Source organism: Azolla caroliniana, unplaced genomic scaffold (assembly GCF_043228905.1).
Source record: "Azolla caroliniana isolate FFs.n. ecotype wild unplaced genomic scaffold, voAzoCaro1.0.p SCAF_3, whole genome shotgun sequence".
In the NCBI taxonomy this organism is placed as follows: domain Eukaryota; kingdom Viridiplantae; phylum Streptophyta; class Polypodiopsida; order Salviniales; family Salviniaceae; genus Azolla; species Azolla caroliniana.
In genome coordinates this window covers 22,582,316-22,596,465 of record NW_028230438.1, presented here as the reverse complement: position 1 = coordinate 22,596,465, position 14,150 = coordinate 22,582,316, and the positions used below count along the sequence as shown (strand labels likewise).

The window sequence follows — 14,150 nt, the reverse complement described above, 5'->3', positions numbered from 1 at the left end:
TGTATGACAGACTGTAGGTCGTTGCACACAGAGAGAGAGAGAGAGAGAGAGAGAGAGAGAGAGACACAAAAGAGTTTCTTATTTCATAAAGCAACAATACAACAACCAACCTCACAAAGAGGTTACAAGGTCACTATATATAGTGACCGACTTAGGGCAACTACCCTTTATGCTAATTACATAAATGGCCAAAACGGGATGGTGTGAATACGTCCATTATACACAGGTATTCGACAAAGGGTTGCTCTTATTTGCGCGATGACTAGATGGCACACGAGTCAAAAGTCAATGTCCTTTAATATGAAAGTGTAGATCATTGTTGGGAAGTAGAAATAGCAATACAAATAATAACCACAATCTTTCAATAAGCTTTTATAGTAGGTTGAGATTAATGCAAACTCCATGCATTTGGTGGTTCCTTGTTAAGGATCTATGTATCGATGGAGTAAGCTCCTCGATGTCGTGGCGGGATTCGGACCGGCGTATACCCTCTTGATGGCGAATCGAGCGGAGATGGTTGTCGGATACCTCCGAGCCTCACACTCACTTAACGATTAGTAAATGATTGAGCACGATATCTCTCTCACTCTCTCAAGCTCTCTCTCATAGACAATAGGTTAATAGATATAGACAATAAGAAGGAAGAGTATGTTTATTAACCCTCTTTGCTAAGAGGTCTAGCACCAACAAGGAGAGAGATTAGTGTTCTCTAACTCAACACTTCACTAATCTCTCTTAAGCTCAAAGGTTTACAAGAAAGAGGAGAGGAAGCTCTAGCTCTAATCAATAGGAGATCTTTACAAATGGGAGAACCCCCACAAAGCCACTACTATGTGGTTTATATAGCTTTCACGTTTAGGGTATGGGCCTTTCACACTCCGATGTCCTTTAGCCCTCTTTCCTCTTGTCATTCCCTCTTCGTAGGTCCTTTAACCATATTGTGTCCTTGTTGATGCGCTCTTCTTCACAACTAGTCGTGGTGTTATCCAAGGGCTTAACATTCCTTCAGCCCATATGATGTGCGGGCTCACAATTAATCTCACTTTTGTCACTCCATGAACTCTTAGAAGAGTGATTAGTATGCAAGATCCGATAATGTGTCATCTATTAGAGGCCACATAGGATGACTTGAGAAAACACAAAATGAATGTAATGTCAACCCAAATTGCTAACCCTCATTCCTACACTTCAAACAAACAACTACTTGGTGAGCCATAATTGAAATATTCTAACCTACAACACAATAAAATTCATGCAAACACACATAAAGGTAATGCTTATGTTGATTAAGAAAACGTGACGATGGGTTAACATCCTGACACATTAGCAACAAGAAAATACAAAGGGCAACAATGTTATTTCTCGAGATTAACGTGATACCACATTGAAAGGAACTATGACCACCACCTTGAATAGTAAATGGCATGCAAAAAAAAAAGGAGGCAGCCACAGCAGATGTCTGCAGGAACCACAAGACGGACCAAGCCCAAATGTGCCACAATTGTATGGTGACAATCGGCAATAAGACACCTTAAACCTAACTTCGAGTCGAAAAAATCCAAATGGCAATCCACAGGGACACAAGACCTAATAATGTTAGAGAGACCCTAGAGGGGAGCTTTGTCCCGAAAACCTGATTGCCTTCGAAGAACTGTTTTTGGGCTTCTCGAAAGCATAGAGGAAAATGGTCTAGAACAAGCCCCTCACCATGTCTAGAACCACGAGACGGACTGAGCCCAAACGTGCCACAATTGTATGGTGACAATCGGTAATCAGACACCTTAAACATGAATTTGAGTCGAAGGAACCCAAATGGCAATCCATAGGGACACGAGATATAGTAGTGTCAGCCCCTAGAGGCGAGCCTTGTTCCGAAAATCCGATTGCCTTGGGAGAGAGCTTATTCTGGCTTCTCGAAAGCATAGAGGAAAATGGTGTAGACTCTAGAACAAGCCGCTCACCATGTTAGGGCCCCTTCATTCCCATAAAATTACAAATATAGCCCTGAGGCAGCCCTAAGTATAAATATACCTGCACTTTAGGCATTCTTTCTTTCACGGTTAATATTTTTGCTGTCGAGTTTTCCCTCCATCACGAGCTCTCCTCACCAACAATCAAAACCCTAAAAATTTCACTCTCAGGGTAGGCCACAGAACTTCTCACTGTCGTCAATGCACAGAATTCCCGAAGGTATCTCCAACCATGCTATTTTTCTTCGATCTCGCCTACAGAAGATTTGTAGAATTGCCTGCGAAAGCATTGGTAGTCTGGAAGAGAGCCCTCCATACGAAGCTTTGATTTTCAATAAAGAGAGCTGCTAGATGTAAAGGAAGGAGCTAACAATGAAGTGCGGTGCTAGAAATTAAGCTGGACGGTAGCAAAGAAAAAACCAAAATAGCAGCAAAGAGAGTTGCTAGCTACAAAGCTACAAGTTAGAGATTGAAGAACCTAACTGAAAACGAAGAGTGGTGCGAGCTATACAAGCTAGATGTGCAGGGCCCCAACAAGCTACGAAGAAAAAGGATATCAACGAAGAGAGGTGTTGTGTAATATGAAGGCAGGGGCCAGGTATTGAAGAGAGGTGCAATTTTTGTTTTTTGACAAGATGACACTTCTATGCTTTGAAACCGGAGAAGACGAGGCACATTACTCATTCTTCCTAGATAAGGGTTGTGATGTATATTCCAAATGTGTGTAAGCATACATCTGTGTTCCAAATGCAGCAAATCAGTTGCAAGATCAAGAATTTGATCGTGTTTACAACCCTCTCAAGTACTGGGTTGAAATTCTTCCTTGTTATTGGCATGTGCGGAGTGTACTTAGAATTTGTCAACGTTTCTTCAATCATTATACGATAAAAACTTGGGAGTATATGATTTATGTGTTTAATGTTGAACCCAAAGTTTACTTTTCTTCCACTTGTCATACAAACCTAGGTTGTGCACTGCCTACTCACTATTGAGATCTCACTACATGCACGAAAATGTTCTTTTATCGTACAAATTATCTTCCTGGGCTTTCAAAAATACAACGGCAATGAGGACCGGAGATTTTTCATGGATACCTGAACAATAGCACGAGGCTTGTTGGGAGATATCTCAAAACTTGAACCTTGACTGCGGCAGCAACATGCAAAGGCCAACCATGCACATTATCACGGTTGTTACTGCACTAAAGTTGTTGGATTGGGTTAGCCTTACGAGAAGAAGTATCCACAAATACTCGAGAGAAGGGAAATCATATCTCAACTTCATGTGATTTTTCATCAGGTATTTGTGTGCATTTCTATCTGAATTAGGTCTCTCTTATTAATAAATTCTCCCTTGATCTTACAAGTTAATTATAACAAATAGTCTAAATTTACTAAAGTCTTTAAGACTTAATGCAATATTCAATCTCAATTAAATGACTAATCAATGGAGGAAGGTATAGAAAATCAATAGATAGAAGTTAGTATCTATTATAACTCTTTTCCATGACTAGTCAAAGCTTATGGTAACCTGTATCTTAGTAACTGCAACCTCTTGGGTACATGCATTGAGGATGCAATGGAACCTTTGGTGAGGGCCCTTAATTTGATCTCCAACAATAGGTGGTGGTGGGCTTAAAGGGAGGTGCTCATATAAAAGAGGCTTATAGAGCGATATAAAAAAGAGTGGGAACTCAAGGTAGTGTGTGGAGTTTAGAGTAGTGTGTGGAGTTTCGGGCATGATCTAGGTGATGAATGGAGGTTGACTTGGTGCATGTGAGCGAGTGGGAGATGTTGTAGTTAGCTTGCAAGTCTTTAGAGAGGTGGAGGAAATCATACTTCATGTTAGGTTAGAAGATTGATAGTTGAACTTGCAATAATGTGAAAAAAACAAGTGTAAACCATTGTATCAAGATCTTGTAGGTATGTTGTTAGTATCTAGCATGGTCAACAATGTGTAGCGAGATAAGTTCACAATTTAGGTCCATAAAAAAATCCAAGAACCCAATGAGGGTGTTCGGAATTGTGGTACTTTGGGTTTCAAAAATTGAGATTGGGCCTCAATATAGAATGGTAGATGGTATGGTCCATCCCATTTAGGTGTTGTTTCATGAAATGTTTTATGACTTGGAGCATGTTTTCCTTGGAAGAGTCACTATTGAAAGGATAAGTAAGGGGGACTTGTAAAGAAAGGTCAAACTTGCCACTTGTGTTGAGAAGTGATTTGGCCATTAAAACAATTTTAGAAGAGGGAACAAAGAAGGCTTTGTGACAACTTCCGTTGAAGTATCCTCTTGGAACTACGTGTTAGGACCCAGTTTCCCAACACTACGTGTCATAAAAAAAGGGTAAGAACTTGGAAGTCGGGCTTTAGAAAACCCAACAATTGGTTAGAGTGCTTTGTGACACAATCTCTTTGCTTAGGTGCGTTAATGTGCTCATTATTTAATGTTGCTACTATAGAAAGTCAGGTGATAAAGTTCCTTTGATTCCTATTTGCGGATAGAACGCAAATAACTACATGGAGAGAGGCTATGCGTCAATTGTGAGAGATTACAAGTGTTGGAGTAAGGGGTGAGCCAAATAGGGGTTGAATGGGAGGGCTTTTTCCAATCTTGGTTTCTATGAGTAGCCTAGTTCATGGTGAGTGCTCTATTGGGCGTTTATCTATGTGGAGTGATAACCTAGGGGAGGGGGAATTTGGGTACATGGGGGTTGTGGTTTGTTGGGTTTTCTGTGATGTAGAGAATGATGAGGTGGTTGAAGAATGGTTGTGAGATGAAGGCTAAAGACACTATCCTCCAATCCCCATGCATAGGGTGTGCTATGTGTTAGATGTTGTGCTCACTTGAGTGGAAAGGGTTGTCCATTTGTACATTTGGTGGGATTATCTCTAAGGTGTCAAATAGCCTATACACATTTTGGTGTTTATGGGATTGGGGATACCAAAAGTTAGGACATGGGTTGGAGTGGTAGGGAGGATGTGTAGAACAATGTGATGGTTTTGTGCCAATATTTTTTGAGGAGTGCATGCTACTACAAGGTTGAACCCTTGTCATCAAGTTTGTGTGTTCTTTTTTCTACCAATTGTGTTTTTTTATATTGTAGTATGAATTCTGTTTCCTTGAAGGGGCCAACACACTCATACCTTGGAGTGTTTCACATAAAGTGTCACTATTGAGTCTCGAGGAGTTACCTTCCTCTACGTGGATAATCAAGTGATTGTAGGATGTCACCCCTCAATGCCAAAGACCATGTCATACATCAACACATAATAACAATTACATCTCAACTCCATGCAATTGGTAGAAGTATTATTCGTAATTTAATATAAAATTAGCACATATTTAACTGCCATGTTATTTAAGCAATTTCATGATCTTAATTCAATAGATAATTATTACATAAGAAGTAGACACGAAGCCTCAATTAAGTAGATAGTTATTAAGTAAAAAACATGTATATCTTGATTAATTAGTGTGGAAAAGCTATATGGAGGAAAATGATATATTATAGGATACAAAGGGGAGAGGATCCAGACCAAAAGATAGCCCCAAAGTTAGGGCATACAAAGGCCCTTTTACATGAGAGATCATAATCTATTATACAAATTGGAAACCTTAAAGGGTCCCATTTCATATTCGAAATCCATTGGTCATTAACCATTCCTATCTAAGAAAACTGTATTTTCCCACAAATTACAATATGTCATATTTCTTACATTCTTGTAACTGTTATTTTAAATTAGAAATGTGAAGCCTTACAGGGTTATTAAAACTAGACAATAAAACATTACTTACCTTAACATAACATCTCTTCATGGGCTTATAGTATGTGATGAAGCCTACTTTATTTCTCTTTTAGACCCTTGCTTTAAAACAAAGGCATATCTTCTACTTCAATTGCTTGGTTTGAAGTAGAGTCATTTCGCTAATCCTTTCGTTCTCATTTAAAATGCAAATCCCTCATTCTAAGTATATAATCACTTATTACTTCACTAACCTTTTGCTTTACTAAGAATCGTTTTCTTTTGGACTCCACTTAGCTACTTGTCAAGCAAGTCTCTTTGTAAAATCCATGCTGAAGTGAAATCACCTCCCTAGTTGGTCATTTAGGGTTTAAAACTCAATGATGTATGCTTCACATGAATTAAGTACCTACTTGAAACACTTGATATGGCCAAGAGTATTTCCTTTATAGCCATTTTCTTAGTTTGGGTCACTCAAACTTGGCCACTTGGGAAACAAAGTGTTTGGGAGTGGAGATCCAATGGTGTTTGATGTCCTTTTGCCATGGTTACTAGTAAAATGCATGGTGTGAGACAAGGTGGTGATGTCCATGTTATCTAAGATAAGTGATAGGATGCTTGCTCTTGGAGTGTGTGATTATGTTTGTTTTGTACTTTATGTTTCCATGTTTTTTTGTTGACCTTTTGACAAGTACAAGGAGTGTAGAATGGTGAAATTATCGATAGGTTGTTGTTACTCGTAAGAATATATGAGGAGACATAAGGGTAGGTGTAATGATGTGGTTGATGTGTATGTGTAAAGTAAATCAGTGTGTGAGGATATGTATATATATTTGGACACATGCACAATTATGTGCATATGTACAAGAATGTGTCACGGTCTTATTTATAATGGTCATGTAATCGTTACATTGGATGTATTATATAAACCCTTTATGGGCATGTAATAAATAAACATTTTTCCCCTCTCATTTTGTGTCATTTTGTATTTGTCTTTCTCTTTTGCTCTCTCTCTAACTTAAAAGTGCTATTAGGTGGGGGGTAAAACCTAGAATGGCTTCACCCCCCTCCCAAGGGGGTTAAGTTAGAGAGAGAGCAAGAGCGAAATACATACAAAATGACACAAAATGAGAGGTGAAAAATGTCTATTCATTACATGTCCATAAGGGATTTATATAATACATCCAATGTAACGGTTACATGACCGTTATAAATAAGATTGTTACACATTCTTGTACAGATGCACATCATAATTGTGTATATGTCTAAACTCATACACATCCTCATACACTCATTTACTTTACACATACACATTAATCATATCATTACACCTACCCTTATGCCTTCTCGTATACTCTTACGGGTAACAATTGTAGATAAGTCGAGATGGAGAAGAGACCACAAAGATTGATTTGAGCGCACCCGGATCGTAGACAAAACTTGGTGTAGGTGAGAATTAGAAGAGATGAAGGAAGGGGAGAGGGAGATGAGGGATCAAAACACTAATAGTAAAACTCTAATTAAGAATAAAACACTAAATAGGATTAAAATATACCCATATGCTTGAGAAAGAAAGAAAGATATATTAACGTCTTCTAAGGCCAAAATTGGCCCATGAGACAATTGGTTTACAACAAAATGAGTGTTTATCCAGTCATCATAACTAAAAGAAAATAAAGTAAACATAGGATTTAAGCTAAAAGAGTTCTAGTAGTGTATACAATACGTGGTATACTTGATAAAGGAAGTGACTTTACACTAAGCCTAATTTTATTTCCACCCAAGCCTCTCGAAAAGGGTGTGACCCGTGGTTTTAGTGTAGAGAGTGCCCTAGCCATGGCTTCTAGGTGATGTAGCTCACAGTCCCTTATTTTCATTATTGCTTCCACACCACGTCGAGTTGCTTTGAAACCCGGCACCCGAGGACGTCTGGTTCTTCTTTGGTTTTTTGCCTTATCAAGGGAAAGGCTGAGTGGTGTAGGTGTGTCGACATTCGTTGTCTCCTCCTGTTCTTGAAAAACTTCATTTGTTATGTGTTGGTGAACATTAACAACATTATTGTCAACATTTTGTAACCTATTCTCTTTGTGTTGTTTTAGCTCTAGAACGTATTTGCCTAATTTCTTTATATCTAGAGTATCTAATAATTTGGGGAGGGTGGGAGAGGAACCAAGTATATCTTGGTATTTTGCCCTTATCTCAGCGTAGGTTGGGTACTTGCATGTAAAGTGATACTCATCCTCTATCTTTATGTGACATAACCTACATATCCTTTCCTCCCTAGGGACTCCATTAGTATGTGACATAACCTACATATCCTTTCTTCCCTAGGGACTCCATTAGTATGTGACATAACCTACATATCTCTATGAGAGAGAGAGAGAGAGAGAGAGAGAGAGAGAGAGAGAGAGAGATTAAATAAAACTAATTTTCATTAAGATAGGGTTTATAATGAGATTAAGGGAAATGGGAACGACCATGAGCAAACTAGTTTCGCCCCCTATGGGGCTTATCAGTGCTAAGTGACCTTTGGGGGTTGATGATGTTTATATAGGGAGGTTTAGGAGAGGCATTAGAAAAATGAGAATAAGGAGTGGGGAGTGGAGGTGTGTTAATGGGTATTATTGAAAAAGGGGAATGAGAGAAGAGAAGGCTATATAATATAATGAGGGGGAGAGAGTTAATGTCAAGGGGTAATAGTGGGTGTTTAAAAAATCTAAGGGGATGAAAAGGTAACAATAAAGGCAAAAATAGGAAACAAAAGGGGAGAGTAAGGGAGGTATAGAACTAGAGAGGGGGAAACTTAGAAAAAAAGGAAGAGGGAAAAGAAGAAAGGGGGAGGGAGAGAGAGAGAGAGAGAGAGAGAGAGAGAGAGAGGAGTGATTAGACATAGGGAAGAGAGTGGAGAGAGGTGAACTTAGAAAAAAGGAAGAGGGGAATAGAAGAAAAGGAGGAGAGAGAGAGAGAGAGAGAGAGAGAGAGAGAGAGAGAGAGAGAGAGAGAGGAGTGATTAGACATAGGGATGAGAGTGGAGAGAGGGGAACTTAGAAAAAAGGAAGAGAGGAATAGAAGAAAGGGAGAGAGAGAGGAGTGATTAGACATTGGGAAGAGAGTGGAGAGAGGTAGGGAAACGTGAAAAAGAGAAAGGGGAGAGAGAGTGGAGAGGCAAGAGTAACTAAAATGTAAGAGAGAGGTAAGGAGAGTAATATGTGAAGAAAGAGGAAGGATTTACAAAGAGAAGAGACTAGGCTAAGGTAAGGTAAAAGAAAGTGAGATATGGGAGAGGCAAGAGTAACTACACTTGGTAGCCGAGACTTTGTATTAATTTTAGAAATGTTGTATCTTCAACCCTACTCTCTATCGCATAGCATGATGTTTGTTACGAACTTACATCTCCGCACTTCCACCTAATTTCAACTCTACCCTTGCCCCACCCTCTCCTATTTCCAATCCTACTCTTCCCAATTTACTTTATGTTATTTTGATTTTTCATTTTATCTTCTCTTACTTTCTCTTGTGTTCATTCATACCCCTCCCTTTTCTCTTTTCTTTAACCTTCTCCATTTGTTTCCTTGAGTTTTTTTTTACTTTCTAGCCTTTTTATTTTTAACCCCTTCAATTTAATTTTAATTTCTATTGTAGTATTTCTCGCCCCCCTCTAATTGTTTTCCCAATCCTACCCTTCCCAAATTTACTTTTATGTTTCCTTTTAATTGTCTCTTACTTTCTCTTATATTCATTCATACCCCTCCCTTTTCTCTTTTCCCTACCCCTCTCCATCAGTTCCTTGACTTTTTTTCTAGCCTTTTTTAGCCCCTTCAAGTTAATTTTTATTTCTCAACCCCTTCTAATTTTTTCTTTATAACCTATTTCTACAATCCCCCTCATTATATTATATAGTCTTCTCATTTCCCCTAATCTCATTGTAAACCTTATCTTAATGAAGGTTAGTTTTGTTTAATCCCTCTCTTTCTCTTGCTCAAGCATATAGGTATGTTTTAATCTTATTTAGTGTTTTATTCTTAATTAGAGTTTTATTATTAGTGTTTTAATCCCTCATTTCCCTTTCCCCTCCCTTTATCTTCGTCTAATTCTCACCTACTCCAAGTTTTGTCTATGATTCGGGTGCGCTCAAATCGATCTTGGTGGTCTCTTCTCCTCTCGACTTATCTATAACCCATCGATGATTTCACCGTTCTGCACTCCTTGTACCGGTCAATAGGTCAACAAAAAACACATGAAGAGATATTGCTTGTTAAGAGAATAATTGCATATTCTTTAGTTTTAACTACCCCATGAGGCTTAATATTTTTAATTTAGAATATTGGTTATAGGCCGAATTTAAACAAAAGATATGGTCGTGTTTTAATTATGGAGAACTACCCTTTATTAGGTAGCAATGGCTAATTACAATGGGCTTGTAATGTGAAAGGGACCCTTTGGGGTTTCTAACCTATCTAAAAGGGCAAGAGGTCTCATGTCAAAGCAACCGTTGGGTGCCCCAACACTCGGGCTACCTATTGGTTCTCATTCTCTCACCTTTGTATTCACTAATAGCCATTTCCTTCCATGTAGCTTTTTTACACTAATGAATAGAGATATATATACTTTTTATTTTGTAATTATCTATTTAATTGAGACGCCTCAAATGTTTTTTTACATAATAACTATTTATTTAATTAAGACTAACATATTTCTTATTTAATGTAATGGTTTGGTGTGTTAATTTTAGGTAACTTTTGAAAGCTTCAAGGCTTCCATGGTTGCATAGAATAGAGAGGTACGTGTTTTTATGTGTTGATGTATGATGCAGTCTTTGCCATTGGGAAGTGATGGCCCTCATTTTGCTTGTCCATTGTGAGTAAGGTGACCCCTCGAGGGTAAATAGTGGACCTTTGGAAGCTCCAAGGCATGAGTCGTGTTGATCCCTTTAGGCATCTATGACTTATGATATAAAATATCTAACTTTATGATTCTACTAGGGCTATTAGGGTGTGAGTCCTCATTGAGTCATTATTTGCAGTCAAGCTATGGATTTCTCGTGCTTTGCCTTTAGTTGTTTCATGTTTATTTATCCTTGTTAGGGATTGTTCTATGTCCTCTATTTTAACTATCATTAAAGCACTTTTTATGTCATGTTCTTCAATGGCCATGTGTATATGTCTAAGTGTAATATCTAACATATTTCCTTCTTAGAGGCTACTTCTCCAGCAATGGATATCTTGAAGTAGTTTGTAGAAGTCATGGTTTAGCTTACCTTCCCATAGCTCCCCTAGTTGGCACCTCTATGAGTGCAAAATGACTTTTGGAACTTTGCAGGGTATTCTATCCTAGCTTTTGATGTGAATGTTCACTTCTGGTTTCAACCCCATTGGAATGTAGTTGAGTGCTTGATCTCTTGCTTTTCCGTTTTGAGCTTTGCTCATCATTGAGATGTTTTGGATTTCCTACAAGTTGTTTAACTTATGAGGGTTGGTTCGTATGTTCTTGTTTTGGCCATACTTTAGCTTGTATGTTAAATTGTTTTTAACTTGATGTTCTTCTATAGGAAATGTCAAAAGTCCTTTCAGTGCTCCTTTGTAGCTTTGTGGGTTCTATAAGTTTTTTGTAGGTTCTAAGTCTCTTTATCTCTAGACTTCATTTGTAGCTATGCATCCTTTGTTGACAATTATCTTTTCTCCAATAAGCAAGTTGCTTGAGAGCTAGGAATTGTCTCATAGATAGGGGTCATTACATTGGTAGTTCTCTCTCTTTTCGTATGTAAATTTGCGAGCTCTTCACAAATAATTTGCTAGCTGTAATAAGCTTAAGGAAGGTTTCTCGTCAACATTAGGGATGAATGAGAGATGTGATTTCATTAATGAACAAGATATTCCAGGTATCACGTACTTCTCCCATTCATCAGATTGCTCTTAACTTTTATATGTGCTTACACATAGTCCTATATAGTTGATTATCTACTTTTAATTATATTGTAGATTATCATTGACTTCATTATTTCTGTAAACTTTCCTCATCTTGCTTTGGTGTATAATTCTCTCTTTGTAAAACACACATATATTACATAGTCTATTGCTCTATATAGAATTGTATTCTCTAGTTCTTTTACATGATAGCAAAGGGGGAGGATTATTCATCGACATAACCGTGCCTACATGATACAAAGACCTTATAGGACACATGGCACAACTTAAAGATGTTCACTTCCAAGCTCCAACAAAAAGAGCTCAACAAAAACAAAGTGGTCAACTTCAAGGCTTAAGGCTTTTGCATCTTTTTAACAAGATGACACAAACATAGGTTGAGCAAGAGGTTGGCTATTTTACTTAAATTCCTTGTGGAACTAATCAAAGAAACTTTATTGTCCGTTTCTTGTTATCATCATCACATTATGAACATCACCAAAACATGAATGACAATCGTGAGTGTGTGAGAAATGGTCTAGGAAGATCAACCAACTTAATACATTTGCACATTGCACAAATTTTGTAGAATATTGTAATATAAATTAATGTGAATTTGCATTTAGGATAAAAGTTTGATTTAAAAATTTGCATGGATGTGTTAAGAGCGCCATGTCATTAAGTGTAGCATTCATGTTTCGTAATAGCGACTCAAATAAACTTAGAAAAAAGCTAAGTGAGGAAAAGATAGAACTTGACCTTAGTCAAGCCGAGGTGAAGAGTAAACATAGATACCACTAAGGGATGTTAATAACAGGAATTTTGGCAATTGCTAGTTAATGATTCTTGATTATTAGGAGTCACTATCTGTGGTTATTACATTAGATTCTATATCAATTATAAGATGGACCTATCAATTTTTCTAATTGGGTTTATTAAGATGTTACAGCATGTATCATAATCAAACAAATTGGTGTTAACTACCAATTCTCCTTGTTACGTCTCTTAGTTTACTTTTATCTCTTTTAGAGTTTGTTTAGATATTGCTTTTTTTCATCCATCTGTCTTCAAGTCAACATGCTCTTGGTCATAAAATGTGGCAATTCCACTCAAACATGCATGATTTATAGTATAAAACTTTGATATATATGGCAAATTTGCCCAAGAGTCTTGTTATAAGTTTGAATATTGCTTCTTTTTATCCATCTTCTTCAATTCAACATGCTATTGGTCATAAAATGTGGCAATTCCACTCGAGCATGCTTGATTTATAGTGTGTAATTTTGATACATATGAGAAATATGCCCAAGAGTCTTGTTATAGGCTATAAAACATGCTGTTGGTCATAAAATGTTACAACCAAGCATGCATGCTTTGTAGTATCTTCATGACATTGAAACTTTGATGCATATGACAAATTAGCCCAAGAGCCTTGTAATAGGGTATAAATGTTATTAACTGAGATGCAACAACTGGCTTTGATTGGAGTATTCATTAAGAAGTAAGAAGGAATTCTCTACAAATAGGGGAAACCAGGTTGTGTTGGGCTAATTGGTATTGTTTTGACAAGATTAGCATGTTGAAAGTCAAGGGGATAACACTGAGGTTGGATTTTGATGATGAGTGGATGAGGATGAGGATGTAGGAGTGTTAGGATGAGATGTTGTCACATGAGTAAAGAATAGATGAACAAGATGTTGGATAGGTGGAGTTGGAGTTGGAGTAGGAAGTGAAATTGAACATAAACAAGCCAAAGAGGTTGAGAGACAAGAGGGAGGCACAAAAATATACTTTTTGACGTCCTTGAGGATGAATTGGAGTCAATGGGACAGGGCCAAGCCTATGGTGAGGATCAAACTTGAGTTCTTTCAATTTAATGGTTATTGTAGACCATTGCCCCATTATGAATGATGAGAACCATTTGGCAAGAACAAGATAAATATTATTGGCTTTACCTACTTGTGATCAATTAGAGGGAGACCCCCTTTTATTAATTCCATATTACAATGACGAACTATGGACGGATGCCCTTAAGGTATGTACAATCGAACAAGTGCCAAAACTAAAGAATTTGCAATATAGCCTCTTGACTTTTACATCTTGGTGGCTTTGAACAAGTAAAATATAACCTTCATCTTATCTAGTTTGACTCCACATGTTGCAATTGCTATAAGACAACAATATATAAATGATAAAGCACATGATAGCTTGAAAGTAGATATGCTTTCCAATTACAACCTTTTTCCATTCAAAGCAATATATAATCTTGATCCTTTCCAATCCAGTTGGTTGTAAGCATGTGACTAAGTAAGCACTATCTAAGTGTTAAAGCATGCAATATATAAGTTTTTCCCACTCATAGGCTACATATTAACACACATAACATATACTATGTGTGAAGGAGGTAGATTATATTATTGTCTTTGGAGGTCAAACATGACCAATGAGACCAAAAATAGCCTTTTCACGTCATAGATGCGACATTGAGTAGCATCTCGATGTTTAGGAACTTTACTAAAACTCTAGCAAT

At 37.5% G+C, this 14,150-nt stretch overlaps 1 long non-coding RNA gene across 2 annotated transcripts; it reads left to right on the top strand.

The window, feature by feature from the left end:
- Window positions 1-2,065: 2,065 nt before the first annotated feature.
- On the top strand, window positions 2,066-12,271 carry LOC147866653 (uncharacterized). Of its 2 annotated transcripts, XR_015529514.1 has the most exons (4): window positions 2,066-2,347; window positions 2,465-3,269; window positions 10,531-10,849; window positions 10,886-12,271. It is a non-coding gene; the product is annotated as an uncharacterized LOC147866653 (long non-coding RNA). The 2 variants fall into 2 exon arrangements; XR_015529513.1 differs by lacking the exons at window positions 2,066-2,347; window positions 2,465-3,269 and having other exon boundaries at window positions 8,668-10,849.
- Window positions 12,272-14,150: the final 1,879 nt, after the last annotated feature.